This window comes from Petaurus breviceps, unplaced genomic scaffold (genome assembly GCF_028583685.1).
Source record: "Petaurus breviceps papuanus isolate PSGF00001 unplaced genomic scaffold, PetGlider_PUasm1.0 551, whole genome shotgun sequence".
Lineage (NCBI taxonomy): Eukaryota > Metazoa > Chordata > Mammalia > Diprotodontia > Petauridae > Petaurus > Petaurus breviceps.
In genome coordinates this window covers 23,755,949-23,783,822 of record NW_027186372.1, presented here as the reverse complement: position 1 = coordinate 23,783,822, position 27,874 = coordinate 23,755,949, and the positions used below count along the sequence as shown (strand labels likewise).

Here is a 27,874-nt window from a genome sequence, read left to right as displayed (position 1 = left end):
ATCTATCTATCTATCTATCTATCTATCTATCTATCTATCTATCTATCTATCTATCTATCTATCTATCTATCTATTCTTTCAGTACCATTCAATTATCAAACTATAAATCCTGGCTAGAGAGTTGAAGCACTGAGCTTTCTTCTAGATACTGATTGCCTCCATACTTGCTGGTTGAATGGAGTTTATTTCCTTCAGGGATCCACCCTGTCCTCAGGGAAGGTCTGAGTTAATGTACTACTCTTCAAGTAAAGTATGCAAAGAACTAGTAGAACTGGTTACCTTCAAATTATTTTAACTTTCTCCTTTTCCATGTGATGTAGTATGCAAATACTTCCAGGGTGTCTGGGAGTTAGATGCAAAGGACTTTCACAGTAATGAGTATAATTGTGACATCACCATGGCAGTTGACCATAGATAATAGACAAGGGAGAACCCATAAGGTTAATCACCCCCTTAAAAAAGTATATACTGAGAGACAGAAAGAGACAGAGAGATGGAAAGACAGAGACAGAAGCAGAGGCAGAGACAAATGCTGAAAGCCTTCGACCTGAACTTGGCTACCTCTTTCATATCTTCTAGATAGTTAAGATAGCAGACTTCTTGGGAAAACCTTGTTGAAATTTTGATATTATTGAAATGGCCTTGACCTGAGGCAATTCTCTCTTGGCAGTTTCAAAAATCTGGTCCCTAATCTACCTATTAGCTAATTGAACTAGAGTGCTGGGGTGGAGGAGACAGGAAGAGAATTATCTAGATACAACACTTGCTGCCAGAAGAAGACAGTATTGTGTGGTGATTATCTCCTGCCCAGGACATAAGGCTCCAGATTCAATAATTTTGCTAGAAACGGAATTTAAATTTCCCTTGTCATTTTCAGAATTCTCCAAAGATTTCTCCTTTCTTCAAGTAGAACCCAACTAAGTTGTATTTTCCTTGAAGGCAGAGATTCCATCTTCTTCCATAGATTGATGGTTGTGCTAAAGTGGAAATAGGACTGTTTGGGGGCGGTCTTAGTCTTAAGCTCTATTCCTTAATAATCTTATGATCTGGGGCATGTCACTGGGACTTCAGTTTCCTTACTGTAAGATGAAGATTGGATTAAATGATATCTAAGGCCCTAACACTGAGAGTGCTAGGTGTTACAGTACGTAGAACATTGAGTCTCGAGTCAGGAAGGCTCAACTTCTACTTGCTTCAGTTTCCTTATTTGTAAAATAGGAATAAAACTAGCACCTACCTGGCAGGGTTGTCGTGAAGACCAAAGAAGATAATATTTGTAAATGGCACAAGTTCCTTTCGCTTGCTTCCACTCTCTGCCCTTTCCCCCTGCCTGATCCAGGATTCCATGATTCTATAAATAAGGACTCTACCTGCTTGTTTGATGATTTATCAAAATATTACTTAATTTTCAGTACTTCTTGAGGGGCTCCTCAATGGGGATCCCGTTTAATATACTAATTGAATAATACTGAATAGCTCACCAATGGACTCTATAGTATCATCTATAAATCTCAAATATAAAATTTTCTTCAATTCCATCCTATAATTTTATTTTCCCTGTTATAATCTTATAATTTGTAGTCTAGAACTAAAGTTCTGGGTTACATAGACTAGGTTCAATCCTGGAGCTTGTAACTAAGTAACTCTTTTGGGTTTTTTATCCTCACCCTGAAATTTCCACTGGAAACACAAGAAAAAGGCCCTCGGCTCCTATGCAAGAATTTGGGCTAATTTGACAACAAATATAGGACTGGTTCAATTTAACCTGACAAAACCTTCCCATAAAATAAAAAGGGTACAAACTTGAGACCCCAAATAGTTAAAACAGCTGTCTTTGCTTTCCTGATGAAATTTACCTCCCCAGGAGCCGATATGATCTTCCTGACTTGCAGAACTATTCTGGGCGGGGTCCTATAGAAGGAGAAATGCAATAAGAGGTTTTTAGAAAGTAACATAATCCTTCCCCAAGAACTCAAACCAGTGCTCCAGACTTAGAATGATCCAAACCTTCACACCTTTCCTATGTCTATTGAGGTTATCACCATCTTTCCAGTCATCCAAGTTCACAATCTTAGACTCATCCTCAACTCTTCTCCTTTACCTCTCACATCTAATCAGTTGTCAAGTCTTGAGTATTCTTCCTCATAACATCTCTTGTATGCATCCCTATCCTCCCACTCACATAGCCAACATCTTAGTTCATATTTTTATTACCTTTCACCTGGACTATTGAAATACCTTCCTTGTTCTTCCCATATGCAGGCTCTTCCCTCTTCAATCCATCCCCCAGTCAGTTGCTTAATGGATATTCCTAAAACATAGCTCTGACATTGTCACTCCTTGTTCAAACATCTCCAGGGGCTTGTTCTTGTCTCTAAGATAATTATAAATTCTGCTGGCATTTAAGGCCATTTACACTCACTCTCCAGATTATCTTTTTCAGACTTGTTTCACATTACTGTCTTTCACATACTCTAAGTTCTCCAAATTGGGCTATTGGTTCCTCGTGCACAATGGATACATCTTTTGCTGCTCTTTATTCTTTAAAAATGTTTTATAAAATTATGAATTTAAGAGTCATCAGCATGAACATTTCTATATATAGAGGTCAGAAAAAAGGATTATACATATAAACTTGAATCTACCACATATAACTTGTTTTTAAAGTACATATCAACTTTAATGTTACTATCAACAAAACTCATCTGTGTCCTCTTCTGAATTTTCTCCTGCTCTCTTGTATTTTTTTTACATGTCTCACCTATATTTTTCTTCCTTTTTTCATCAGTTTGGAGCATATCCTTTACAACTAATTTTCTGCCAGGATGAAGTCAAGATGACATAGACAGAAAGCCCCGAAACTCATGTGGCTCTTACAGGACAGACCAAAGCCAGTTCAATTCTTTTGCCAGGGTAATGGATTAACAATTTTAATTGTAGCATCAGAAAAAGATTATTTAAGAGACTATGAGACCACAGAAGAAACTGGAAAAAAAAGATTTTGAAAACTTGGGAAGGTCTGCAGCAGCATTTGGAAGGAAATGTCCTCTATTTTATTTCTCTGAAACAATTAAAATTACCCATAGGAATCTTCAGTGGCATTGTTAACAGTCTAACCTTCAGTTTAGCTTCATGAAGGTGGGTAAAATAAAACTAATTACTTTAATCTGCTATAGACAAGCTAGGGCAAGTATGCTGATGAAAACTTATTCTTGATGAATGAATGAATGAATGAATGAATGAATGAATGAATGAATGAATTAATGAGGAAAGGAATAAACAAATGAATGAATTCCAAAGCTGAGATTCTCCCAAGTAGGGAAAGAAGAACTAGGGATACAAGCAACCCGTCTCTGTTTGTTCTCACCCCATTTCAGGATCTACACAGTCCACACAACTTATAATAACAGTAAAGACCGAGGAATAGCCACTTTGAGGCTTTTTTCCTTTTCTGTCGCTTGACTTCATTCTTACTTAGTCTAGGGACTTCTGTGCTGGGTCAAGGAGGCTTGGTCTAGAAATCCCAGTCCACTTGGTCACTATCTCTCTGCTGCCATTTCTAGGACTAAGTGGTTCCTTGGAGGACATGATTGTTTTGGGGGCTGCTTGTATATACCAGGCTACTCCCCTGGGACCTGAATATGCATCTAACTTCCCTCAGCTCTTATTTTCCTGTTCTGGATTTGTTCTTGCATCTCTGGATTCCCTTTCCAAAAGTTAAATCTGAACTTGCAGCTCAGATGTATGAACTGGTTGTGAATTAAAATTTCACCCTCAATATGATATTCAAGGGGTAAAGGGAAGAGTCAGATTCAAGGAAGTTCACTACTATTAAAGGGTTACTGTTGTTGAGGGAATGTAATGCTTTGTTAAGGAGACACAAGAGGGTTATGGTGAGAGAGTGTGCCTAGATGGGTCCAGGTGGACCCTAGATACTAGGGTCCAGGGACCTACTAGAGTCCACTTGGGCATACTCTCTCAACATAATTATTTTTGCTGATTGAATACTCTTCTCCTTACCAAACTGGAAGTATCTTGAGCACAGGCAACATGTCATATCTGGATCAAATCCTTGATCAAGCGCTGAATTTGGATTCTGAGCACTTGGACTGAAATCCTGACTTAGAATTTAATTATCTATGGGTGTGATTTATACTCCCTGGGACTCCATTTCTTTACCTATGAAATGAAGGGCATCTTTATCTTTAAATTTCATTCTGCCTCTTACTGTTAAAAATTCTGTGAACCTGTGCTTAGCTATTTACCCAATCTATGGCAATATATTAGAGGGTTATGGAAGACTCAGAAAAAAGGACTTCAAAATAGAGGCTGTAAAGGTGAATTAGATTCTTAGCAAAATTCTAGAATATATTATGAAAGGCATGGTTCCTAAGCATTTAAAGAAGGAAGGCTCACCAAGAATCAGAATTGTTTCATCAAGCAATTCATGCCAGATAGACCTGATTTTCTTTTTACAGACTAGGTAGACTGGTGTATCGGAGAAATATTGTGGAAATAGTATTCCTGGTTTCATCAAAGTATTAGTGTTTCTCATGCCATACTTATGGATAAGACGGAGAGATGTGAATGAGACTGTTGTGTAGTTTTATATATTTGAAAAGAGGTGAATGACCAGATCTAAAGAGCAGTTGTCAATAGGTTACTCTCAATGGGACAGTGCTAATGGCTGGAGGTCTTCAGTAGATCACCTCAGGGATGAGCAGTTGATGAATTTCATCATCATTGAATTTTTTCAATGACTTGAATAAGGGCACCGATTATCAAAAACCAAAACCAAATGAAAAAACTAGGTGATATGATCGTTAACACATTGGATAAGAAGGTCAGGGTCCAAAAAGATCTTGATAGTGTAGAGTGATAGGCTAAATCTTTTTTTCAGATCTTCTTTTATTGAAAAAAAAGTAAGTCCATTTATAAAATGGTAGTTAATAAGGGAAATAGAACAAAATGAAAAAATGTAGGAGAAGGTGTGGAGGACATAAAGAGAACTAAAAACACCATTAATTTATTTGATTGGTCAAAAAAAGAAAAACTGACATTTGGAAGGAGGCTCTCCACCTCCCCTGGTCTGTTTTTAACAAATAAAATGATGGGTATAATGTATTATTACTTCTAAAAGTCACTCCTCCTCCCACCCTAATTCAATAAAATAAATATAAAACTAAAAAAAAAGTATGTTTTGGAAGGGAGATGTTCTACCCAAAGGTTTTGTTCTGAGTTCCTAAAGGGGGCAAGTGCTGGGATAGTGAAAATAGAAAGGTACAACCAAATTCACAATAGAGGGAGCTGATTCAAAATTTAAAAAAAGAGGTAGCTATGGCAGAATTCTGCATGCTATAAAGCACTGTGGATTCAAAGGAGAAAGGCTATAGAATTTCAAGCAAATGGTCCTTGATAAATCAAGAGCCTATTTTATGTAATCACAAAGGTCAAAGAGAGACCAGAATGGCAGGTTAAAGCTCTGCAGCTTTATGGATTAAACCTGACCTTGAGCTAAACACTAGCTCCCAACTCTTGGTTCCATACTAGGAACTCTTTATTGATCCAAAAGGGATTAAAATTGCATTGTAACACATGAGACATTTTAAGCATTCTTTACTCTATCAGTTTTACTATTTTGATTTTGGGGTTGTTTATTTCCATCTTGTTTTTTTTAGTCTTGTGTGTTTTGTTTTCCACAGACAAGATGGAGAGATGTAAACTGGACATTGTACAGTTTTGTATATTTGAAAAAGGTTGAATGACCACACCCAAAGAGCAGTTGTCAATGGGTCAGTCAGTGGATCAAGGTGAATGGGTGTAGGTCTTCTACATGATTCCAAAAGAAAAGACATTTGTCATTTCCAGAAATAGGTTATTTTGTTTTTCACACTCTATTGAAACAATCACGGAGCTTGGAGATTTCGGGCTTATAGGCCTCTATAACCAACATTTCACTGTTGTTGAAGAATTTAGTAACAGACTTGTTGAACCTCACTTCTCTTTACTGCTTGGTTTTCCCACTGATGAAGATCAGCTTCAAGGTCTATTTGTCATCAAATTCCTTAAGATTAGAAGATATCTATCAAACATCATGAGGATCCATTCCCAATGGATCTTTTCTATGCACGCCAGGGAAATTTATTTTCTTCTTTCATGAGATGAAGATGGTCAGGGTTCCCATCATGATGATATAGGATATGACATACAAAGTAAAGACTGGTTTGGACACTGCAAAAATGGTGCAGACAGTCCCAGACAAACAGCACAATGGTAAAGAAATGGATGATTGTATAGATGATGATGTGTCTATCCATCAGACCAAAATCTTCCACATTCTTAAAATTTTACAGACTTTTTTGGATACAATTATCCAAATATTTTTTCGCTGCTGATCCATACCACTTGTCAATTTTATAGGTTTATCGACAATTTTCTACCTTTCCAATAACTGGTTATCATTTTCAAGGAAAGGAAAAAAAACATTTTAACAATTAGATCTTTGCCAAGAATATAAAAGAGTTCCCCATTATAGGATGACTTCAGGTAGAGATTGGATGACCATTTATCAAGGATCTTGTAGAGGGGGTTTCTGTTCAGGTATGGGTCAGACTAGGTATTTCTGAGGCCTCTGCTGAGTCTAAGTTTCTCTCATTCTACCCAGTATAACTAGAACCTCCTGTGAGTTTAAGGAAACTTGTAGGAAGTTGCAATGTAAGTGATCTCAGTCAGAGAATATTTGGAATCTTCAGAGATGACTTAGGGAATCTCCAAAATTGTAAACATAGTCCACACCTGCCCAAGTCTTTGGCAATATGATGATTGAGCAGTTTTGTAATGAATGAATAGTCACATCATTAGGTCCATCTTAATATGTATGACAGCAGGAAATAGATCTTTGCTAGAATTAGTGTCTATATTTAGGCATCTATCCCCCAGAAATAGATATTGTGACAGCTCATGTCGGAGATGTTCTCCCTCCGTGTCTCTCTCTTGGAACTCCTATCTCTCTTTAAGGCTCAGCTCAAAGGCCACCTCTATCAAAAAGCCTTCCCTGATTCTCTTTAGTTGTTAGTCCCTGAAATTACTTTGTATCTGTGCAATACTTACAAGTTATATTCCTTTTAGGATATCACTGAGGTCAGGGACTGTCATTTTGGGGGCATTTTTTTCCCACAGCACCTGCCTACCACAATTCCCGGCAAACAGCAGGTGGTAAATAAATGCTTATTGAATTGAATGGCATCAGTGATGAGCATAACTTTAAGTCACTTAATTTTTGTATCTCCAATTCTAGATAAAGAGCAGTGGTGCTGACGGGAGTTCACATCCATGCATGATCAGTACATGGATTTTACTCTCAATTGCTGATGTGGAGTCTCAGTTTTTCCAACCTGTAAGGTCCCTATAAAGATCCTATCCAGGAGCTGTCCTCTTTCTGGTTATAGTGACTAAAGTAAATAGTAAAGTGAAACTGAAAATCACAGCGAAGGCCTTTGGATACTGAACATTAACTTCATAGTGAATTCTAGTCTTTGGTTGCTTAAGTAATTTCTTGTCAACTGATGGTCAGGCATTTATGGAAGTTATGACATACTCTGTTAGCCCCTAGTTGAATGACCTTGGGACATTCATTTAACCTCTCTGCTCATCTGTAATATGAAGAGGTAAGAAAGATAAACTCTAAGTACAAGGATTTTGTTTTGAATTTTTTTCTTTCCTAGCACTTCTATCTATCTATCTATCTATCTATCTATCTATCTATCTATCTATCTATCTATCTATCTATCTATCTCTTTATCTATCTATCATCTATGTATCTATCCTTCCACCCATGTATCTGTTCTTCCATATATATATTTTTTGGAGGGCAATTGGGGTTAAGTGACTTGCCCAAAGTCACACGGCTAGTAAGTGTGTCAAGTGTCTAAGGCTGGATTTGAACTCAGGTCCTCCTGACTCCAGGGCTGGTGCTCTATTCACTGCTCCACCTAGTTGCCCCATACCATCTATTTTTTATCTACCCATCCTGCCTATTTTCTATCTATACATCCTTCCATCTGTTTATCATTTATCTATCCACTCAGCCTTCTAGCTACCTTCTATTTGTCATTTCTTCCATCATCTATCAATCTATCATCCTTCTATCCATCCATACTTCAATATCTATCTATCCATTCATCCTTCCATTTATCATCTATTTATCTATCAATCTGTTTTATCCATCATCCATCCTTCTACCCATCCATCTATTATCTATGTACCTGTCTCTATCTACCCATCCATTCTTCCATCTGTCTATCATCTATCTATCATCCATCCATCCATCCATCCATCACTTACCACTATTGGTTTTGCCAGCATAGGTAGTGAATTTAGATGACAACCTTCTTTGACTTAGTAAATAAGACCTAAGAAGTTGATTGAACCACAAAGGAGTTTAGGAATGGATGAGGTTCACAGAGTTAACGTTAGTTAGAAGTGAGATTTTAACTTAGATCTTCCTGCCTATAATCCCAACACTCTCTCCACTATCCAGTTTGCTATGTGGGTATAGTAGATAATAGGTGCTTAATTGGACAAAATATGCTTGGCACATATTAAATACTTAATAAATGCTTTTTTGTTCATGATAATCTTCAATGGGTCAAACTGATTTCCACCTCTAAAATTCTATAATTCTATTGAATACTACTACTCATTATTATTTTTATTCTCTTGGCACAAAACAAGGTCCCTGGTACTCAGACCCAGACCCAGTCATGCACCTTTGGAATCTGAAGTAAATCTTTCAAAGAACTGGGAATATGTTAGAGCAGAACAGTAAAATGCTACTGGCCTAGTAACTTAATTATAAGATATATACACACATATGTATATGTCTATATGTATATGTGTGTATCTCTCTATATACAATCACGCATATGTACATATATGTGTAATTACTATGGTATTTTGTTCAACAAAGCTTTAATACTAGATTTTGGAGAGGAAAGAAGAAGAAAACTTGCTTAATGAGAAACAGAAAAAAAAAAGAAACCTTCAGTAACATGGCTTGGAGTAAAAGAAAACCTGGGAACCCACTAACTTAGTTTCTTCCTGATTATTAGGCAGCAATCAATGCCACTCTTTGTTCTCATAGAGCACTGGAATTCTTACATCAGGACGAAAGTGATTGATTTTCTTTCTGTAAAATTCCATGCAGAGTAATCACATCCAGTCCCTTAGGTGAGGATAGGTTTGCTTGAGTTTTTTGGTTCAAGGATGGCCTAGACATTTTCTTTTTTTCTTTTTTTTAAGCAATTGGGGTTAAGTAACTCGCTCAAGGTTACACGGCCAGTTATTTCATGTGGGTGCCAAGTATCTGAGGCCAGAACTGATCCCCAGTCTCCCGACGCCAGGTCTGGCGCTTTTACTCACTGTGTCACCTGGCCGCCCCAGCCTAGACATTTTCTTCTTCAAAATTGCTTATTTCTGGAGAATACCGAAGCTTCCATGGATCTCCTGCCACATAATAGGTGATTATACTCCAACTGAGCTTTGCAAGGCAGGGAGTCTACTTCTCATATGAAAGCTGATTAAAATTTTCCAGGTTATATGGCAAAAGGATGGGACAATGCCTCCATTGTCCATCTCTGTAAAGGAAGAGGGAATAAGCTGTTCTATGACAAGTGACAACGTCTCTCTTAGTCATTACTAGCAAGATTCTTGCCAGAATCCTCCTTAAGAGCTTGATTCTTCACCTGGAAGATGCTCATCGAACCAATAGCCAGTGTGGCTTTGGAAAGGGCCAAGAAATGATTGATATGGTGTTTACTACCCAACTATAGTAGAAATGCCCGGAGCAGAACAGAAATCTGTACATGTTTGTTGATCCAACCAAGGCCATTTCATGAGGGTTTGTGGAAAATGAAGTCAAAATTTAGTTGCCCAGAGAAGTTTACTGATATAGTATGTCAATTTTATGATGGCATGCTTGCATGGGTTCTGGATAATGTATGATGCTCTCATGCTTTCCCAGTCACCAATGGAGTGAAACAAGGCTGCGTATTTGCTCTTGTGCTTTTTAACATGATGTTTCCAGCAATGTAGTCAAATGCTTTCAACAAGGATAAAAACAGCATCAGGGTCAATTATTGCACTGATGGTAAATTATTTGCTTTGAAAAGGCAAGACTAAAGTGGAGGGAGAATTGATGCATGACTTTCTGTGAGCTGACTATTGTGCACTCTATGAAACCTATGAGGATGAGATGCAACTGCTACTTGTGTTAATTTTAGCCTATTAGGGTTAGAAAGATTTGAGTTTGAATCAGACACTACTATATGACCCTTGGGCAAGTCATTCCATCTCTTTTGACCTCAGTTTCCTCATCTGTGAAGAGGGGATAATAATAGCCCCTATCTCACAGGGTTGTTGTTAGGATCAAATAAACATATAAATATACATACATACACACATACATACATGTATATACATATGTGTGTATGTCCCACCACCTCCACTGTATTTTTTGGAATTCCTGCTCTATCTCCATCACTCAGTAACCTCTCCTATCTTTAGGTTCATGGGATTCATTTCTAATACTCCATTTTCTACTACCCACAATTTTTCTCTCCTCAACTCCTGCCCTCATACTTCAACATACATATTGATTCTCCCTCAAACACTCAAACCACTTAATTCCTTAACCTACTCACTTCCCACGACTTATTTCTACACTTTCCCTTAGTCACACACAAAAACAGTCATGCCCCTGATCTTGTCATTACCCACAAGTGCACTACCTCCATGTTTAAGCATTTAGAAATTCCCTTATCTAACAGTTATCTATTGGCTTTCTACCTTTCCCTCTGTCTTCCCTTACCAAACTCTACTTTTTGTCTTACACTGTGACCTCCAATCCCTCAACCTCTCAGTTGTCTCCTAGGTAACCTCCTCTACACTTGCCACTGTCTCCTCTTTTCCTCAATTTTTCCTTTTGGTGAGCCAGTGTAACTACTCTGCTCTCTTTTTTGTGTCCCTAACCCTCTTATCATATCACTGACTGACCCTGCCATGCTTTAGCCTTGGGTCATTCCCACCACCTGCCACCTTTGCTCCTATATATTCCCTGCTGAATGAAGGTAGAGAAAATCACACAACCATTCTTATTGGAAGCACTACAAATTGATACACAATCTCAAATGGGCCTTCATTGCTACTAGGCAATCTTACCATGCCCCATGTACCAGTTCCTCAAATCTCCCATGGTTCTCCCTCTCCGCATATTCTCAGCTGAGAACCTTGCCTCATATTTTATAGAAAAAAAATAGTCTTTTGCCATAAGCTCTGTCTTCTCCCTTCTTCTTTATTTCATATTACTCATGTGCTGTCTGTCACTTTTTTCACCTTCACTCTTTTCTCACACATTAAGACTCCTTACCAAGTCTTACCTCTATTACACAAATGATCCCATTCCATCTTCTCTCCTCCAACGAATTGTCTTCTCTACTATTCCCATTCTATCACTTATCTTCAGTCTCTATCTATTGTCTCCTTCCCTACTGCCTACAAACAAGACCAAGGCTCCCTCCTTCTCACTTGATCCTTCCATCTCTGATAGTTACCATAGTATATCTCTTCTCTCCTTTGTGGCTAAACTCCTTGAAAAGGCTATCTACAATAGGTGCCTCCACTCATTCCTCTCACTCTCTTCTTAACCCCTTGCCATCTGGCTCCTGACCTTGTCATTTAACTGAAACTGTTCTCTCTAAAGTTACCACTGCTTTCTCCCTTTTTAAAAAATATTATTCATTTTGACATTCTTTTCATTTTAAGTTTTGAGTGCTAAATTCTCTTCCTCCCTCCCACCCCTATCTTAGATGCTGAGAAGGCATATAATTCGTATGAAATCATACAAAACATATATCTAGATTAGCCATATCACAAAAAAGCAAGGAAAGAAGGAAAGAAGTAATAAAGAAAGAAAAAAGAAAGGAAGGAAGGAAGAAAAAACAGAGTTAAATTTTAATTTACATTCAGAATTCATCAGTTCTTTTTCTGGAGGTTTGATAGTACTTTTTTCATCATGAGTCCTTTGGAATTGTCTTGGATCATTGTATTGATCAGAGTAGTCAAGTCTTTTACAGTTGATTATCATTATAACATTGCTGTTATTATGCACAATGGTCATCCAGTTCTCACTTCACTTTGCATCAGTTCACATAAGTCTTGTCATATTTTTCTGAAATTGCTTCCCTTGTCACTTTTATAGATACTAGTACTCCATCACAATCACATGCCACAACTGATTCAGTCATTCCCCAAATTGATGAGCATCTCCTCAATGTCCACTTCTTTGCCCCACAAAAAGAGCTGCTATACATTTTTGTACATATAGGTTTTTTTCATCTTTCTTTGATCCCTTTGGGATTTAGACCTAGTAGTGGTATTGCTGGGTCAAAGGATATGCACAGTTTTATAGCCCTTTGGGCAAAATTCCAATTTTTTCTCTAGAGTGATTGCACCAATTTACAACTCTATCAACAGTTTATTAGTTTACTTCCCCCTCCCTATTGTCTCCAATATTTGTCATTTATGATAGGTATGAGATAGTGCCTCAGAGTTGTTTTAATTTGCCTTTCTTTAATCAGTAATGATTTAGAGCATCCAATGATCTCTTAATTGCCAAATCCAATGAATTCTTCTTATTCCTCATTCTCCTAGACCTTTTAGTAGCCTTTGACACTGTTGATGACCCTATTCTCTTCAATACTCTTTTTTCTCTAGGTTTTTGGGACACCTCTCTTTTCTGGTTCTCCTTCTACTTCTCTGACCACTCCTTTCCTTTCTCCTTTGCTGAATTCTAATCAAATCACACCCTCTATTCATAAATATCCTTCAAGGTTCTGTCTTGGGCCCTCTTTTCTCCTTCCTCTATATTACTTCACTTGGTGATCTCATTAGTTCCAATCCATTTAATTACCATCTTTATGCTAGTGATTCTCAAATCTTCCTATCCTACCCTAACCTCTCTGCTGACTGTCAGTCTTGTACCTTCAACTGTCTTTCAGACATCTTGAACTGAATGTCCAGCAGACATCTTAACCTCAACATGTCCAAAACTGAATTTATTGTCTTTCCCCCTAAACCCTCCACCCACCCATTTCCTAACTTCCTTATTCTTGCCAAGGGCTACTCCATCCTTCCAGGCTCTCAGGCTTGCATCCTAGGTATCATCCTCAACTTCTCACTATTTTTCATCCTCCACGTCCAATCTGTTGCCAAGGCCTGTTGATTTCACCTTTGCACCTCTCAAATACGCCATCTTATTTCCTCTGAGACTGCCACCATTCTAATGCAGGCCCTCATCACCTCATGCCTGGGCTATTACAATAGTCTGCTGGTGGGTCTGCCCACCTCAAGTCCCTCTCCATTCCAATCCATCCTTCACTCAACCACCAAAATGATTTTCTTAAAGTTCAGGTCTGACCATTATGCTCCTACTCAATAAACTCCTATCACCTCCTGAATCCAATACAAAATCTTCCATTTGTTGTTCAAAACCCTTCATAACCTAGTCCTATCTGACATTCCCAGTTTTCTTACACCTTCCTTCTCAAAATGTACTTTTCACTCCCGTGACACTGGACTCTTTACTCTTGCATAAACGAGATGCTTCATCTCAGTTGCAGGCATTTTCTCTGACTGCCCCCATATGCTCACCTTCCTCATCTCTACCCACTGACTTCCCTGGTTTCCTTTCAAGCCCCAACTAAAATCCTGTCTCCTGTAAGAAATCGGTTCCAGTTTCTCTTCATTCGATCACTTTCCCTCTTTAGTCATTTATTTATCCTGCACACAGCTTATTGTTTCCCCCACGAGATTGTGAACTCCTTGAAGGCAGAAAGTGCCTTTTGCCTCTTTTTGTATCGTCAGAACTTAGCACAGTGCCTGGAACATAGAAGGTGCTCAGTAAATGTTTACTGACTGACCGACTGCTTTGCAAACCTTAAACTACTATATAAATGTGAGTTGTTATTTCAAACTGAGTGTACTACAGTGGGATGATCACTGGATTCAGAGACACAGGAATGGAGTTCAAGTACTGTCTCTGCCACTACGTAACCACGAGCTAGTCATAAAACATTTTGAGACCTCAGTTCCCTCATATGTAAAATGAGGGCTTTCTTATAGTGGTGAAGAACTGGAAACTAAGAGGGTACCCATCGATCATGGACTATTATGATATAAGAAACATTGAAGGGGATAGTTTCAGAAAAACCCGAGAAGATTGATGAAAGGTGATGAACTGATACAGAGGGAAAGGAGCAGATTTATGAATGGCAACAATATCATAAAGATAAAACCTCTGAAAGACAAAGAACTCTGATCAGTGCGGTAAGTAATCATCATTTCAGAAGATCTATGATGAAGCATGCTACCCATCTCTTGAAAGGGAGATAATAGACTCAAAATACAGATCAAGACAGTTTTCAGACAGGGTCAATGCAGGAATTAGTTTTTCTTGCCTATATATATTTGTTAAAGGGTTTTGCTTTTTTTTTTCTTTTCCTTTTCAAAAGGGAGAGGGAAGAAAAATAGATTTTTGTTCATTGAAAAAAATTAAATGAAAATTTTAAAATGTGGGTGTTGGATTTGATGATCTCCAAAGTCTCTTCCAATTCTAGGCCTATAATTCCCTAAGATTCCTCTATGAAATCTATGATAATTTAGTTCTACTCATTCAATAGGGGTTCCTGATACTTGCGCCTTAACATTTTTAGCTGAACCCCTTCTTGCTCGGTTTCTTTTTCCTAAAATAATGACCTGTTTTTAAAAAAAGAAAAATAATTTATGTAGTTATGGGAATTCCTCTCTTCAAAGGACATTTTTAAAGTAATTCCTTCTGATAATGCAAATAATCATTTCTTCATTCATTTTGTTTTCTGATTTACGATATCAAATTTTCTTAAGGGAGAGCATCCTTGGGGAAGGTAATTCATGGGGATTGGTAGCATGCTAAGTGTTGTTCAATATATTGTATAGATCAGAAAGAAAGTCTTCTATGTTGGATGCTTTGAGATGAAACATTCTAGGTCCCATGACACAACTGTAATAAAGGACCTGTTGTGTTCTGGATTGAACAAGAAAAAAAAAACATGCCAAGATAGTGTGTGTAAGTGAATAAATAAAGCAACCAGAGATAAATGAATGAAAAGAAGAAAAGGTGAATGAAAAAATAGACTAATACATGAAAGTATGACTTTAAGGAGGAGCTTGTCTTTTTCTTTGCCTTGAGAAGGATAGAAAAGAAGATAAAAAAAAGCAGAAGTCTCATTCATTTGGAAATGAATATTTTGTGCTATACTTGATGACAGTACTAAAGTCTGTCCTGTTGGAAGTATCATTATCTCTGGGGTTGGAGTGAGTAAATGACTCAAATTTCTCCAGGAAAATATTCACTTTAATGATCTTAGATATAGTATAGAAGCAAAGGCTAAGTTAAATGTAATCAAGTACTGAAATATATGGTGCAGACAATAAATATGTTGAATATATTAGAAAAGGGGGAATTGAGTATTGATTGGAGTTCTCAAGGGAGGTTTTTATGGAAGAGATGAGAGTTGAAATGGGCCTTATTTGGCACCTGAATTGTTTGTTTATTTTTTGAAGTAAAGAAAAAATGAGATAATTCTCACATTCTTACAATAGCCTCTAAGGAGAGCAAAGCAGGTTTTGTGCCCTTCATTTTACAGACTGAAGAAGTGGAATCACAAGGAGGTTATGTGGTTAAGGCCAAGTTCCCACAGTGAATTAGCAGCAGATTTAAGTAGAAGCCCAGGACTCTTTCCATTAGATCAGGATACTGATTAAGTGGGGTTTAGGGACAATTTGCCTGTCAAGGACACTAACCAATAGTATGGGAGCCTTTCATTTAAAAAAGCTTTAAGAGTCTTGGAGAGTCCTGAGTTTTCTTAGGTCAAACATTTGGTATCACTTTGTTTTGGGTTTCTGCTGCAAAACCTTGACTTTTCAGGAAAAAGGAAGCCTATTACCAATTCCACAACAGAAGCCTTCTTTCCGTTGTGCAAACTCTAAGTCAGAGGGATTACCAAGATCTGGGGCTGGCCCCTAAATCTTTAGTTGCTTTAGTGATGCAATACTGGAGAGGGTGAATCAGTAGGAAGAAATAATTTTAGACAAAACCTCACACACCAAATTTGTTGATTCCTTCTCACTAAACCAAAACCAAACCTTTTTCTAGCTCAGTGTAGAAAGATTTGGTGATAATCAGTCAGCAAACATTTATTAAACATTTAACTATATGCCAGGCACTGTGCTAAGTGCTGGGGGTATAAAAAGAGGCAACAGACAATTTGCTGCCCTCCAGGAGCTTACAGTCTAGTGGGAGAGCCAATGACAAATACATACAAGTTATATGCAGGATAAATAAGAAATAGCTATATACAAGATAAATAGGAAATAATTAGAAGGAAAACACTAGACTTAAGAAAGGTTAGGAAAGGCTTCCTATAGAAAATGCAATTTTAGTTTGATTTTGAGAAAGCCAGGGAAGTTGATAGGAGATGAGGAGGGAGAGTGTTCCAGGCATGGGAGATGGCAGAGAGAATGCCCAATCAGGAGATGAGTGTCTTGTTCATAGAACAGCAAAGAGAAAGTCCCTCTATCTTTGGGGAAATCAATGTCTTTGCCCTATTTTTGACCAAAACCTGTGATTTCTGGTATAGGGAACTCCCTTTGAGGAGACTCTCTTTATTAATATAGATCAGCAAATGTTTTGTGATGTATAACTTTGGAGAGTTGTCTAGTTCACAGATATAATAAATGACTTGCCCAGAGTTATATAGCCAGAAATGTCAGAGGGACTTGAACTCAAGTCATATTGACTTGGAACCTTTGGCTCTTAATCTACTGCACTTTATTACTGTGCAGAGTCTGTGAGTGAAGTACCAGATAATAATACTCATGGGCATGCATAGCAGAGGTTCCCCAGCCCTTCAGTCCCAGTCCCATGGGCAAGCGTGCAAGTTCTTGCATGGTGGGATTCCTACCCTGTTTGGGGGTGTAGGACTCTGGATCTCTGTCCTTAAATCCAGCTACCGTTGCTGGGAAGATTCACCAGGAAAAGTTGGGAAATTGTCCTTACCTTAACCCCCATCTTTATCAACTATCTTTGCATGTTTTGATAAGATAGAATGTCTTGTAAACTTTGCCTACTGAAGTTTGCTAAACTGGTTACTAGGTACATTAGAGCTTCCTGATAATAGTCAGGTCAATCAAGGGTCAGACATGGAATCACTAGGAACATGAAACCAGCTAGGGTTTAGCATTTGACCAATCCTCAAGCTTATTCTTCCATGTTTGTTCCTACAAAGATTTTTTTTTTAATTATAAAAGCCCTGGGAGCTTAGGGCAAAATGTAGAGGTGGGGGAAACTAGCAATCAAGCAATAAATATCTATTAAAGTACTTACTATGTGCCAGGCTCTGTGCTATGTATGCACTAGGGATACAAAAAAAGACAGACCTGTCACTTAATAGAGCCAAGAGTGTTCCATACCTTGCCTTTGCTTGGGTAAAAGTGGAGAATTTTGGAGAAGAGAAGAAATCAGTTCCTATGCTTTTAGGGGAAGAATGAGACCTTTTCTTCTGAATCCAAAAAAGGGGTTTTTATCAAGCAAAATACGTGCAGTTCTCTGGGACAAAGATGATCTAATTTCAGGGTAGGAGTAATAAACATGAAGCTAAGTAAATTAGTTCACAATATCTGAGCCCCAGTGATTGTACAGACTTGAATTTTCATGCCCTTAGGCTGTTGCAAGATACATTGGTCTGGCTTCATTTCAGAAAGCAGTATGTACAGCTTGTCATATCACCAGACTGCTATTCCAATAATAGATTAGTGTAACGTATTAAGCCATTAATAATATGTTGCATCTCGGTAGCAGCCCTTTTATATCTAGTCTCCCATTTTATCCTCACAGCATTCCCATGAGATAGCACGGATGAGACCAATGAGTCTCAGAGAAGTTTTGTGACAAACACAAGGCCACACAGCAGGCTAGTGTTGTGCCAATATTACAATATAGCCCTCTTGATTCCAAGCTCTGTAGTCTTTTTATGAAGCCACACTTAATAGGGTGTTTGCTGTTAAAATGAGTTAGATCAATGTACATAGTAGGTATGAAACAAAGACGAGTGGATGTAGGCTAAAGGTTAATTGAGCTATAAAAATTAAGTATTAATTAAAACAAGAGTAGCAATATTAATAGGCGAGAGCACAGGGACTAAACCTGTGGTTTAATTGGTAGGGAAAATTCCCAGGTGAGGAAACTCCCTCCCTTGATGCAGGTTGGTACCTTCTTTGCAGTTTATGGTCTTAGTGTGGGAGTTCTCAACTTTTCTGTGTGTGTCTTAGACTCCTTTGGCAATCTACTGAAACTTACAAACCTCTTCTCATAATAATTTTTTTTTTGCTTTTTTGGAGGGGAAAGGCAGGGCAATTGGGGTTAAGTGACTTACCTATAGTCACACATCTAGTAAGTGTTTAGTTTCCGAGGCCGGATTTGAACTCAGGTTCTTCTGACTCCATGGCCGGTGTTCTCTTCACTGTGCCACCGAGCCACCCCTATAATAATGTTTTTAAATGCATAAAATAAAATGCATAGAATTACAGAGGAAATCAATTCTATTGAAATACTGTTATCAGAATTTTTTTAAAAAGTGCTCATGGATCCCAAATTAAAAATTCATGTCTTGGAGATGCCTAGAGCACTGTGAGACTCTTATTCTTATTAAGCATCAAAGGAAACATTGGTTAAAATGAAAGAATTGGGAGTTCTAACCATCTCCATGATATTTCAGGAAGCACTTCTATATTCCTCTTACACATCTCGGAAAATTGAATCTCAATAGGACATAGGCCAATTCTCATAGTATTATTATTATGCTTCACTAAAGTGCTACTCTAAATGCTTCTTCGTGTTGCAGAGATGACCCTGTATTCTTGAAACTTATGCCAGTGGAACCAAATTTCTTATTCTTGGTAGGATCTTCTATCAAACCAGGAAGGCTCAGAGTCAGGTTGTATATGGGTCATCAAAAGATTAGCCTAGAGAGCTTAGAGAGGTATAGGCAACTCTCGCTATATAGTGGACCCACAGCATCATATGATTATGAATTTAGAGCTGTCAGGGACCTTAAAAATCATCTTTTTCTTTTTATAGATGGGGAAACTGAGCCACATGGAGGTCATGTGATTTACCTAGTGCCACATATCTACTAAGAACCAGAGGCAGGATTTGAGATTAGATCTTATAGTGGTATAATCTCTGCCTGATATCTAGTCTAAAAAAATAATATTTTTTGAAAAAATTAAAAATCATGATAATAAGAACAAAATTTAACAAGCCATATAATTTTGCCCTCTACAGCAGTTTCATGGGTTGTGAGGCATCTTTCCATGCCCCTATTTGGTGTGTGTGTATGTGTGTATGTGTGTGTGTGTGCATGTAATATCCTTCCCATGTGTGAAGCATGATCTGGGAAACTTTAGCAACACACTTGGTCCAAGTTGAAGGTCAAGACCCTTTTGCCCATTCACTTCCTTTGTTCAGAACACTTTACTAGTTGTTTGACGGACAAGATCACCACCACCCCAGGTCACTGGAACCATGTTTGTTGGCCAAAGAAAAGAAATCTCATGGACACAAGTGGGATCCTAAAGAGGAACCACACTGGTTTCCGTTGAGAGGTTGCCAATTTCATGCCTCTGAGGACTTTTAGGGAAGCTTTCGTTTTGTGGCTCATGGGCCTGCTATTAGGCAGGGTTCTTACCCCAAATAACCTCTTTTTTCCACCCAATGGAAAGTCCATCTTGGGAGATATGGTACTGTTTCAGTCTGACTTTTTTGCCCTTCCCTGGAGTTGCCTGGGTTTCCTAGCAAAGTCCTTGGGTAGGACTATCATTGAGGGACATGAGCATTTTGATTTTAATGAGTAATTCGTGTCAATTCTGATCATTCTGACCAGGTCCAGCAACTCTCCTGAAACAGCTTCATAATGAGGTACTCTCACTTCCTAATTCTAAGTGGGGGTCATTGGTTAGATCCATGTACTGAGGTAGAATTGGAATGACCCAAATGCTTAGTGGATTCAATTTGACTTGCCATGCCAGCATACTTCATGAAAAGAAGATGAGAGCCCCCAAAATCCCTCATGTGGTCTTCATGGGCTGTGGTGTTTCATCTCATGTCTGCTGAATTTTTGAATTAATTAAATTATACCAGTTATGTATAGACCTGTTCCTACTTAGCTATTGCCTAGAGGCTTGTGCCCATGGGGTTAGTGACCCCCACGCATTGCATCTAGATTTCTTATGTATGCTACTATGTCTAGCTGTGATTATGTGGAAATTAATGTGGATTAATTGTGTATGTGAAAACCTCATTATGACAAAAGAGTCAGCGTTTAAAAGTGAGATATCAAATTGGCAGCCTTCATTCTCTTGACATGAGAGGAGGGACTGAATAACACTAGTGATATGAGGAGTGAGATATTGAACACATATGCTCTGAAACATATCAGGTGCCACAGAAAGTGGACCTAAATGACATCTTTAATACACATACCACAGATTTTCTTTCTTTCTTTTTGGAGGGGCAATTGGGGTTAAGTGACTTGCCCAGGGTCACACAGCTAGTTTTTGTGTTAAGTGGCTGAGGCCGGATTTGAACTCAGGTCTTCCTGACTCCAGGGTCAGTGCCCTATTCACTGTGCCACCTAGTTGCCCCTATACCACAGCTTTTCAACCACTGCTGTGATCCTAAGTTCTAGAGCAGAATGGAGAATAACACATATTTGTCCTGGGCACCATCTGAGAGAGTGAATTACTTATATACTCACATACATACCTACATAAAGGACTTCTGCATAAAGTAGACTACCTCTAAGACAGGCATAGAATCATAGAAACAAAGAAACTCAGAGCTGGAAGGGAGCTCAGAGACCATCTTGTCCAACATTTTCATTTTGCAGAGGAGAAAATTGAGGTCTGGAGGAATGAAGTGATTTATGAAAGGTCATGTAGCAAGTTAATGACAGAGCAAGAACCCTTGATATAGATGTTGTTGTTCAGTCATGTCAGTTGTGTCCTACCCTTAGTGACCTCGTTTGGGGTCTTCTTGGCAGAGATACTGGAGTGGTTTGCCATTTCCTTCATCGGTTCATTTTCCAGATGAGGAAACTGAGGCAGATAGAGTTAAGTGATTTGCCCAAGGTCACACAACTACTAAGTATCTGAGGGCAGATTTGAACTTATGAAAATGTGTCTTCCTGATTCTAAGCCCAGTGTTCTTTCCACTGGGCCACTAGCTGCCCCTTGATATAGATATAGCTCCTAAATGCAGAATTACAATGAGCCTTTGGCATATGTATATTACGCATGTATTCATGCAGGTTTATATCTGGACGCACATGCACATATACATGGTATACCCACATATGTGTACATATACATAATACTATGTGCATGAATGTATATATGCAGCTGTATATGTATATACAGAGATTTAAATGCATCTATACCCATTTATATACATAAACATACATATATGTATATGCTTTTTAATAAAAATAAGTAGTTTGATACCCTGTTATCAGGGAATTTAAAATGTACTGAAGGAGATAAGATAATAATATCCAGTATTTATATAGCACTTTAGGGCTTGTAAATCTTTTGTATCTTTACTGGAGCCACTAGCTAGACTGTTCATCTGTGTCAGTCATGATAGCTTAACAGTTAATAATAATAAATAAATAACAATATCAATAATATATAATCATTAATATTGTCAATTAATTATAGTTAATTATTATAATTAATACTCAACTAATAATATGTTAATGATAAGCTTAACAGCTAATAATGACAATATTCCCTCACTTGTTTCTTATAACAACCTTGTGAGATGGGTAGTGAAGATTTGTGTGTGCCCATTTTACAGATGGAGAAAATTGACCTAAAAGAGCAGAAATTAAATGATTCAAGTCACATGGCTAATACAAGGCAATGAGAATGGAACATGAATCTGTTCTATTACATGATGGCCATGTTTCACTGTTGGACTTAGTAGAGTAATAGGCAATGCAGACTGCTGGTGGTGGCTTCGATCAATGTGGGTTATAGTTGGGTGATTCATTGCAATGTATGAGATATGAATTGGGCCTTGAAAATGGGTGGGATTTGGATAAGCACTGAGTAGTGGGGAGAGGATGGTCTAAATGGGAGGAATAACCAGGAGAAGAAGCACAGGAGTAGGAATGAGCATGGACATGTTTTAGGACCAGTGAAGAGCCAACTTTGACTGGGTGCTAGATAGTGCAGTGGATAGAGTGACTGGCCTAGAGTCAGGAAGACTCATTTTCCTGAGTCCAAATCTGGCCTTACATACAGTATCCTAAGGTATTTGAAACCATATTGATAAGTCAAAATGAAATGGTTGAAGCTAAGTAAGGGGATCATAGATGGGTCTTGGTTTACTCTTCCTATAAAAGGGGGCAAGACCCTTCTAGGGCTTCAAAAAGCCAACAGACAATCTGTAGCAATTCATATAGGCCTCACTAGTCTATTTCTTGGCAGCCCTATGGTATGAATCATGCTAGGCTGAAATCATCCCCATTTCATGAATAACATAGACAGCCCTCTTAATTCATAGATGTAGAACCTGAGGCCTGGGGAGGTACACAGTTAATGATGGCAGTGATTTGCCCAAGGTCATACAGCTAGTAAATATTTAAGTTGGAACTTAAGGCTTCTGATTTACAAGTTCAATGATCTTTTCAGCTTGCATCATGTTGTCTTCCCTATTATAGAAATTAGAGCCCTATTCAGTAAGACATTCTACTGTATTAGACTCGGGTTTTTTAGTATTAGTTATTGAAGTATTGAAAGGTTGTTTTTTTAAATAAAATAAATTTTAAAACATGAAATTAGATGTGGATCCCTAATACAATATTATATCAACGTTTGTGTGTACCCAGATAACTGACATTAACCAGAATATTGTTGTCATTGGCATTAAAATCTCAGGGTTGTTTTTTCTAAACTGTACCAGAAGAACACATAGCCCTAGTCTTGGAATCAGGAAATCTGATTCTGAGTCTCCTTCCCCTCATCTAATAGCACTACTACCTTGGGAAAATCATTTCACCTTTTCTGGGTTTCAGTTTCCTTGTATATGAAATGAAGTGGTTAGACAAGGGGATCTCCAAGGTCCCTTTCGGCTGTAGTATTCTATGGTTATATATGCTTCAGATAATTTGATCACTGATGGGTTTAGGGGCCTGCTGAATCAACACAAAGCAACATATATTAGATTTATGTCTAGGAAGAATTTTAGAGAAAAACTAATTTAACCTTTTTGTTTTACAGACGAGGAAAACGGGGCCCAGAGAAGTGAGGTCACACACGCACAGGAACTAAATGTGGACAAGCCAGGATTAGGAATTGGCTTTTCTGATTTATCACTACATGATGAAATGTTGGTTGAATTGAATTGAAAAAATCTAGGAAGTATTCACTGGGAGAAGGCTTAATAAATTCTCAAGATGCCTCCTGAAACATTCATAGTCGCTGCTCTCTAGTAGGTTGAAATGTTGAGCCTTTTCTGTTTTTCTGTGCTATTTTTGGTCACTGATATAACATTCTTCAGATCCTCTACTTTCCCTCAGGGATGTGCTGGCAAATGTTTAACAATCAGCTCTCCAAAGGGATGTAGACACACTTTTAAAAGTTTAATTTTATTAATATTTTATCTATCCCTTTCTTAAGTCTACACAATCAACAAAACAATAAGTCAAGCCCTGATTTGTAGCATTTGCCCATTTCCGAATTGTAAATGCACTGAAAATCTGATAATTAGGTCTTGAGTCAGTAAGACCTGGCTGTAGGACACTCCTCTTTTAACTGTAGTACATGTACAGAGATAAGCACAAAGACTATAAATGTGTAGTGTGCTTTGTGAGGACCCGGATTATTAATTTTTGTCTATGTATGCCCAGCATGTTGCACAATGCCTTGTATGATAGGGGTTTAATAAATGCTTGCTGAATTTGCATAATGCTTACTTGTTCCCTAAGCTTTTCTAACTTGTCCTCACAATATCTTTTGGTAATTGGATTACAACATCTTGATATGGACAGGGTGGTGGGAAAAAAAGAAACTGATATTAAGCGACATCCTCAGTGTCAAAGTCAGTGACGGAATCAAGAAGAATCAAGACTCAGTTACTGCAGAAGTATAATTTCCATTAGATTGTATTGAGCAGCCATAGGTTAAAAGTTCTTTGTATGATATACATATATGCAATGTCTTATTTATGCCTCCCTCCCCAAACTTGGCACCTGTCCGAATTTTAAATTAACCAGGATGAATTCATTTGCAAAAAAAACTACTCATTGGAACTGAGGAAGACAAGCAATTGAATTGACTGGGGTACATTATAAAGCATGCTATTTTGCCTCAACTAGACTCCCACTGGAGCAAGGCAGTCCTTTGATTCTGAATTGATTCCCTACCTCATTCCTTACAAAAGCTTTTCTAAATCTTCTCTTCTCTCTTCAAATCTCCAACATTTTCACCTCCTCCACTTCTCTCTCTTTGCCTCTGATTTTACAAAGAACTTTGAGGCAATTAGATGTGAGTTCCATTTTCTCCATTTCTCTTAATCTCAAAGAGATATTATTTGCCACCATCTCCCAATTTCTTCAGTCTGTGAGAAAAGGTCCTTTTCCTTGAAAAGGCCACATCCTCTACATGTACCTTTGTTCCCATCATCTCTTATCTCCTCTAGAACATTGCAGTCTAAACCATCTTCCCCTCCCCACACTCTGGTTTCAACCTTTTTGTATTTTGGTTCTTTACTTCTTCATACCCAAATCTCTCCCCATCCTTAAAAAACTTCCCAAGACCCTTCTATGCTCTTGAGAGATCATCCTATCTCCCCTTCCTTTCTCAAACTCCTTGAAAAAAGATGTCGACATTTTCTGCCTTCTCTTCTCCTCTCACCTAACCCTTTGCAATTCAACTTCTGACCTCATCATTAGAGTGTTATCTTTAAAGTTACCAGTGATCTTTAATGACCAGATCTGATATTCTTTTTTCAGTCCTCATCGTTCCCTCCATATCTTTTGCATTTGACACTGTTGACCACCTCCTTTTCTGGATACTCTTTCTCTCTTGGGCCACTAGATTTTCATCCTTCCTACCTGTTTACTAGTTTCTTTTGTTAGTTGCTCTAGAGCATGTCTCCTAACTGTGAGTGTTACCCAACTCTTCATCCTTGCTTTTTTCTCAGTGACCTCATTAGCTCTCTCTGTTTCTTCCTTCATACCATTTCTTATATATTCTTCCTTCTCTCCTCTGACAAAGCCACTCCCCTGGTAAAGACCTTCATCACTTCACACTTGGACTATTGCAATATCCATGGGCTCTGCATAAGTGACACTGGCCTCCTTGCTATTCTTCTCACACAATTCTTCTTCTAGTTCCATTTTCACTGATTATCACCTAGGGGTGGCTAAGTGGTGCAGTGAATAGAGCACTGGCCCTGGAGTCAGGAAGACCTGAGTTCAAATCCGGCCTCAGACACAACACAAAAACTATCTGTGTGACCTTGGGCAAGTCACTTAACCCCAAATGCCCTGCAAAAAGCAAAAGATATAAATAAAATGAGACTATCTCAAAAAAAATAAAACCCATTCCCCTATCCCACAGTTGGGATACAACTACAACATCTAATTGGAATGCCAAATGCTGTAAGCTTATTTTATTTCTCGAAATTCAGTCCATTGTGCCAAATGAAATTTGTTCCTTGTGCAACAAGAACAGGAAAAAGCATTCTCAATATTGGGGTTTTTTAGTTGCATAAATATGTAAATACATTATTAAGCACTTGGGTTCCCCTCACCCTTTTTTCCCTATTATATTGCTACCAAATGATTGATCAATAACAAAACTCCAGTAAAACTGAGTTACACAACTTGTATCTAGTCCATTTCACATTTGGAGTAAAAGATTTTCTTTTACTTTTAGTATATTTGTAAAGAATCAATTACAGTGCTTATCCATGGTCCTAATTTGTTTTCTCCTAGAATCCATCTATTTAAAAGAGTCAATAATAACTATTGTCATACTGGTTTAGAAGGGAAGAAAAGGGGTAAGTTATTGACTAAAACATTTCTAATTTTTTGCTTCTTTCAGACTGTTTACAGGAATACTTATAAGCCAGCAAAACCACCATCCTTATTGCTTACCAGTGATTAATCTATTCAACCAAGCTTTAAAAGAAGAGGTTATTGGATTTTTTATACATTGCATACAGTAACGTTTTATAGGTTTCGTGTGCTCACTTTGTATGATAAAAGTCTTAGACCCAGCTAATCTGCTTTTTTTTTCTCTAACTCCTTGTCTTCCCTGGCTTCTTTCAAGACTCAGCTAAATTCCTACCTTCTGCAAGAAGGCCTTTCTGGTCCTCTTTAATTTTAATGTCCTACTTTGGAGACTACCTCCAGTTTATCTTCTGGCTGTTTTTTTCCTAATTTGTATGTGATCATTTGCATGCTGTCTTTTCCATCAGGTTCTGAGCTTCTTGGGAACAGAGACTATTTCTTGCCTTATTGATATCCCCTGTGCTTAGCCTAGTGCCTGGCACATAGTGGGTGCTTAATTAATGTTTATTGATTTGACTCGACTCCTATGAATTTAATTATCATCTTTATGTCTATGAATCATTGATCTATATATTCAGCCCCAGGGTCCCCTCTGAGTTTCAGTTCTACATCACCAGTTGCCAAAAAGATATTTCAAACCAACACTGACACATTTTAACTCAACATGTTTGAAACAGAAGTCTTTGTTTCTCCTGAAACCCACCTCTCTTTCAAACTTTTCTTTTCTTTTTTTGACAGCACAACCATTCTTTCAGTCTTCTGTTTTTGTGACTTTGACATTATCCTGGACTTGTCACTCTCCTTCATTGCATGCATCAATCAGTTCCCAAATGTTGACATTTCTGTCTCCACAATATCTTTTGCATCTGATTCTTTCTTTCTATTCACACAATTACTATCTTAGTTCAGTGCCTCAGCACCTTTCTGTATTTCAACAGGCTTCTACTTGGTCTCCTTGCCCAAAATCTCTCCTCACTTTAGTCCACCTTCCATGCTGCTAAATAGATTTTCCTTAAGTACAAATCTGGCCATTGATTTTTCTTTTTAAGGCAATAGGGGTTAAGTGACTTGCCCAGGATCACACAACTAGTAAAGTGACTGAGGCCAGATTTGAACTCAGGTTTTCCTGGCTACAGGCCCAGGGCTCTAAACATTGTGCCGCCCAGCTGTCTCAGGAAGCCACGAACTTTATTTTGGCCAACTGAATGGGTTGGCTAGCCATGAGCAGACAGCAGAGAACACAAGACTGTGAACTAAAATGAGGCACTGAACAAACTTGAATAAAACGTGAGTGTAGTAGAACTGGTCAGGAGAATTGAGAGCAGATTAGTTTGAAACTGTAGGCGTGTAGTCATTGATACTCCATTCTGCCACCATTTTGCTTTGACTTTGCACTTCCCTGGAGCGTCGTCTTGGGGAAGCCATTATAACAGATTCCATTTTCTGAACCTATGTCCTCACTTCTTTTTCTCTCTCCCTCCCATTGGTAGAAAGAGGTAAGAAGAAGAAAGATAGTTATTTCCCCTCGGCACCACCCACTACAACAGCTAGCTTACTCTTTCTTTCTTTCTTTCTTTCTTTCTTTCTTTCTTTCTTTCTTTCTTTCTTTCTTTCTTTCTTTCTTTCTTTCTTTCTTTCTT

The 27,874-nt window shown here is 38.1% G+C and overlaps 1 pseudogene; it reads right to left on the bottom strand.

Annotated features, from left to right (window-relative positions):
- Nucleotides 1–5,887: 5,887 nt before the first annotated feature.
- The window catches only part of LOC138172863 (signal peptidase complex subunit 2 pseudogene), a 48,894-nt pseudogene continuing 26,907 nt past the window's right edge, over nucleotides 5,888–27,874 (bottom strand).